Source organism: Ixodes scapularis, unplaced genomic scaffold (assembly GCF_016920785.2).
Source record: "Ixodes scapularis isolate PalLabHiFi unplaced genomic scaffold, ASM1692078v2 PGA_scaffold11__112_contigs__length_91849675, whole genome shotgun sequence".
Lineage (NCBI taxonomy): Eukaryota > Metazoa > Arthropoda > Arachnida > Ixodida > Ixodidae > Ixodes > Ixodes scapularis.
Genome location: NW_024609837.1, coordinates 60,271,211 through 60,277,210, shown reverse-complemented (window position 1 = coordinate 60,277,210; position 6,000 = coordinate 60,271,211).

Sequence of the window (6,000 nt, the reverse complement as noted above, 5' to 3'; positions counted from 1 at the left end):
GGCCCATATCCAGCCACTGAGCACAGACACAAGCACAGAAAATAACACCTGGTTCCAAGTACAAACGAAGCACCTTGGCGGAAAGCCGTGAATGTCAAACGAGCAGCGTCGGGTGACGGCGACTGACTGCGATGCACCCCTTCGACGCCTGCATCGCTGCAGTGTGTGCTCGTAGCTAGTCGTAGCGAGATGATCTTCACTTCAAGCAAGAAATCTTGCCATACCCTAGTCATGATATGGGTGCAAGTGTTCGACGACGTGGGCTCTCTCACGTTGGTGCAGTTGTCATCAAGAAAGGTACATATCAACAATGTTTGGCGTTTGAGGCTGAAACTATGACGCATACTTTATCTAAACCTAAATTTATCGGTCTGCGGCTACAAACATTTTCGTTGACGTTGTTTAGATGATGTAACCATTCAGGCCTTCACATTAAATGGTGTTGCGAACTCTTCGGTTGTGTATGAAAACCTATTTTTGCCCTAATAAAATACATTTTCAAAGGGACACGTGCCTTCTGCTGACACATATCTTTCAATTTACAATGCAGAGGCAAAAGAAAATTAACTGTGTACATCTACCACTTAGCATAAGCACCTTTTGCCATTCATTCTTGAGCACACTCAAATATCAGCTTAGGTTGCTCTTGTTTCAGAAGCTTTGCCCTCTTTTGTGAAAAGAAAAAAAAAGTTAAAAAAGCTTTACCTTTGTTCTCTTTCTGGCATTTAATACAGACTTGTTTATTTTGCAGATCGCACACAGCAGATATCACCGTGGTACATACAACTCGAACGGCCGATGAGACTATTGCTATTACAATAAAGCTTTCCACAAGAGCCAAAAGGAGGCTTGTAGGGGTGCACAAGCACATCGAAATGAGATTGGCGCTTCCGGGGCTTGTTTACATTATGCGTAAAAACAGGACGATCGGCGACCAGCTGATCGCAATATAACACCAAGGATACCGATGTTTCCATACATAGAACGCAGGATAAAGACCTCAGTCGTCCCTTGTATGCTGTAGCTGTCATACTTTCCATCCAACCGCTTTTTAGCACTATTAACTAGAACAACCGAAGAGTTCGCAACACCGTTTAATGCGAGGCCTGAATGGGCCTGAATGGTTACTTCATCTAAGCAACGTCAACGAAAATGTTTGTAGCCGCAGACCGATAAGTTTAGTTTTAGATAAAGTACGCGTCATAGTTTCAACGCGCCAACATTGTTGATGTGCACCTTTCTTTGGACCCAAGTACATTCGGTTCAACTTGATGACAGCTGCACCAGCGTGAGAGCTCACGTCGAACACTTGCACACATATCTTGACTATGGCAAGATTGCTTGCCTTCGACTGGCTTGAACACTTCATTTGTAGCATCACGGTAGGTCTTGGTTGAAGCGATGATCGTCTCGCACACGTAAACAAACAGAACAGGACGCTTTGTTTAATTTATACGCTACCGATCTACGGGCGCCGCAAATCTATCCCCCTCTTTTCCGCCATGTTGGATCGATCGGAGTGCCCCCTATATTCGCTCAAACTCCTTATGCTCCGACTATATAACAATGCAAATACCTCGTTCATTAGACTTTTAAAGACTACCGAAACCGACAGATTAACCTCTACGTCACTACCTATTTCGGAACACTTGCAAAACGTCAGTTTTGGAATTTCGCGTGCATTACTGGGCACGAAATAAGCCTCACATGACGCTACAAAAAATGAGCCACCACTGCGTCGAGAAAAACTCCTTTGAGAAAAAGTTTGGAATGATTCAGCATCTCCCGAGCGTCAAGTGTGCACGCGGCCAAAAGCACGACAGAAAGCAACAATTACGTCCGACCGTCTGGCTGCCGAGCTCCGAGCCTCAGTTCCCCCCCCCCCCCCCCCGCCCCCCTATAGGGCACGCTCCTTTAGTAAACCAATATCCGCTAGACAGGCCGAGCACGCGGCCAAACGGTCATACGTGTGCAAAAGGCCGCCGCGCCGCACGCACCACTCCAGCAACGTAAGCGACGTAAGCGCACAGCCAACACCACGCACAGCACACTGCACTGCATGCGTACAAAGAGTGAGGAGCATTTGCGCTTGCGCCACCTGCGCCCTGTCCGAAGCGGACACCGTAGTGCGCTGCGAACACGCGAAGAACGCATGACGTCAAGGAGCCAACGCCGCGTCGATGAAAGAGAGAGAAAGAGAAATGTCGTTAGACGTACGAGTAAAACCAAACGAACAAAAAAAGTGTCTATGAAATGTAGTAATATGGTGGCTGAGTAATAAGCTCTGTCGAGCATCGAATGTCGAAGAAACGATCTTCGGATGACACATCGATGAAACAAATGTTGAAGAAACGATCTGCCGATGAAACATCGCAGTGTCGATGAAACAATCTGTCTATGAAACCTTGTTCGACGAACTGATTGCCCATTATAAAACTGCGTGTCAAGAATGACGCGGCTTGCCACATGAAAAGTGGCGCGCCCTACATGATCGAGAGCGCGACAAAGAACCACATGGGGACGGCCGCAAACCCCCAAACCAAACCAAGCAAAGTCATGCCAAAGTCAAACCAATCCAAACGAAATCAATTCAAGGACGGCTGCATGTATCAAGATAATGAATGCTGACAGTATTTTATAAAGGCCCACATGACTGAGAAACAATGCCAGCCGATGATTCTCCTTAAATCGCAGCCTACACCGGCAAGCACGGTCGATCAACAAAATCAGAAGCAACTCAAGTGAGAAGAAAACTCAGCCACCGCGGCCTCTGTTCATAGAATAGCATACGACTGACAGACACCACTGTCAACAGGGATTATGGTGAGATTTCAAACCGTCGTCACGTGCAACCACCCTACCTAATATAACCGTTCTCTCCCCCCCCCCCCCCCCCCACACACACACAAAAAAAATATGGGTCGATGCCCATATGTTTACTATATATACATTCTGCATAAACTTCCGTAGAAGTAAGTACCTGTGGGTGGCACAAAAAAAAAAGAAACGGAGGTGATATATGTAGTAATTGTTTATCTGTGTACAAATGAGCGAGGTATGCACAGCGAGGCGATGTTCTAATCACTGCGACATTGTCTGTGTAACCTGTCGGAAGGCGCGCTTCTGTTTTCCCCGCCGCCCTTGTCAGCAGGCGAAAGTTAAACGCACCCACTTTAGTCAGCTTGCATTTAGTTTCTTTCGTAATTCATCCAGGTTTACGAAATTTGGTAGAAATGCGCGGAGCATAAACATTAACATAGTACATTTCTTTCAAATTGGATTAATGGCTCAGAAGTTTCCCCGCCGCACGACTCACGCGAAGACAAACCAAAGGCTTGAGAGAAACAAAAGAAAAGCACAAAGAAAGCAACCGGCAAGCGTGATGACCTGTGAGTGTGAGGACCTGTGAGTGTGATGAGCGTGAAGACCTGTGTGAGGACCGTGAGGACCTGTGTGAGTGTGAGGACCGCAAGGACCTGCGAGTGTGAGGACCGTGAGGAGCTGTGAGTGTGAGGACCTGTGAGTGTGATGAGCATGATGACCTGTAACAGTGAGGACCGTGAGGAGCTGAGAGTGTGAGTGCCGTGAGGACCGTGATGACCTGTGAGTATGAGGACCGTGAGGATCTGTGAGTGTGATGACCTGTGAGTGTGAGGACCGTGAGGAACTGTGAGTGTGATGACCTGTGAGTCTGATGATTCGTGATGACCTGTGAGCGTGATGACCGTGATGATCTGTGAGCGTGACGACCGTGATGATGACGGCGAGTGAGTTTTGGTTTTGCGTTGAGCCGTGAGGGTGAGTCCGGGTGATGATCCTATTTTGAATAAATCGTGATCGTGAGTGGGCGTGAGTTCTGATTGAGGAAAAAATAGTGATCGTGAGTTTGAGTGAGGACAGCTTAAAATGCCGACCTATGCGACGCCTCGGCGTGCAGAATGAAACAGGATACGGGCGCGGAATACGGCCGCGGAAGAACACCTCGCACAGTGCCGATCCGGCCGATCTCCGAACGGACGATTTCGCATTTCGTGGACAGCGAGCGCCACCGCACGGGAGAGAGAGGTACCTTAAAAACAACGAAAACAAGCACCGACACCTTGGTTCTTTATATTTGCTGTAGTTACGGAACAAATCGACTTACATGAATAATTTGAATATTATTCGATTCCGTAATAAATTTAGAAGACAGTAAGCGCAATACTTCTTATGTTTGAATTTATATAATTTTGTAAATTCGCTCCGAACGCAAGAGTGCCGAATTAGCCGATTTTGACCATTTTCATGATTTTTTAAAGAATATAATTAAATTTATGATGAAACATTTGTTGCGCTTAGTGTCTCGATAATGACTCAATGTCTTTAAAGCCGAAATTTTCAAGAAGATCCGCGCAGCCGTTATTATGTGAGAATTTTTTTTAATTTGGTGAAAAACCTCATGTATTCTCTATGGGGCTCTGAGGTGCGCCCCCTCTTAATTAAGGCCGGTTCACACATGCAGCGGAGCGCTAAGTTAGCGCTACGTGAGCGCTCCAAAGAGCGCTCATGTGGCGCTTCCTAGCGCGTGATGTAGCGCTCGGTTAGCGCTTCAGTAGGGAGTTTTAGAATAGCGCACGCTAAAGCTTTGCGTGCGCAAAGAATAGCGTCGTCGCCACTGCGCATGCTCCGAACGCAAACCAGGTTTTGCGCTTTGCGTGCGCAATTTTAGCGCGCGCTATTTCTCGGAAATAGCGTGCGTACGCAAAGAGTCTTTGCGCTTCTCCAAGGAGGATTCGTGGTGAGAAGTAGGCTCAATCCAAGACGAGCACAGTTAAAAAAAATGGCGGCTTCCACGATTATGTTGGCGGCTACGGCGGCTGCTTTGGCGGCGTCGTGAGTGCGACGTCGGCGGCATCCTCGGGACTGCAATTTTCAATACGGGACGACATTGTACGTTTGGCAGCGATCACCGGCAACTTGATGCTTGCGACGCGCGAACATTTCACGGCGAAGGAACGATGTGCGAAGGCCAGTACACGAGACCTCTCTTGCCGAGGCGACGCAAGCGGACACGACCAGTCAACCGCTCGTGTCGCGTTCTCATGTTTAAACTAATTAAAATGCTACTCTGGACCAAAAAATAGTTCTTTTTCTAAAGTTACATCATTTCGTGTGTGAAATAAAAATTTTTACTGTATCTTGGTGGCGTCGCAAGCGCCAGATGTTTGGGCTTTTGCGTCGCGGCGGAGAAACGCTATTCTAAAACTCTCTCGCGTCGCGTGCGCTAATACAAGCGCTAAATTTAGCGCTTGCGTGCGCTAAAATTGCGTACGTTATTCTAAAACTCCCTAGTAGCGCTCTGTAAGCGCTTCAGAAGCGCTCTGTTAGCGCTACAGAAGCGCTTTGTTAGCGCTCTGTTAGCGCTCTGTTAGCGCTACAGAAGCACTCTGTTAGCGCTCTGCACGCTCCTTGTGCCGTGCTTGCTGCTGCGGAACAGCGCGTGCACGGCGATTCCTTTGTTGTTGTTTTTCCTTTGGCATTGAAAGAAGAGGAAGTAAAACAGCCGCTCTCCAAGCAAAGGGTCGGGCAGGCGACCCAGAGTCATGGACTTTGAGCGACTAATTGATTAGGTACGACCTCATCGCTTTCTATTCGATATGCGTGACCCTGGTTTCAAAGACATGCAGGTAAAAAATAATCGCCTTGGAAAGAACTTTGTGTCTCGGTCCCTCAGCCTAGGAACAAAGTTCACTAGGTATACCTGTCGGTATCTCGGTGGCGAAAGATGTCGCGCACCCAGAAGGCTCTTCTGGGCGTTAATCGCGTATGTAAGAGCATTGGTCGCATTTCTATTTCAGCATCCCACATGTCCGCCATGGTGCTGCTGATTCGCACCCAAGCACAGGATCCGGAACCGCAGTGCACGCGCTAATCCGCAGCACCGCGGTACAAGAAGCGCTACTAAAGCGCTAACACGGCGCTACTGAAGCGCTAACAAGGCGCTACTGGAGCGCTAACAAA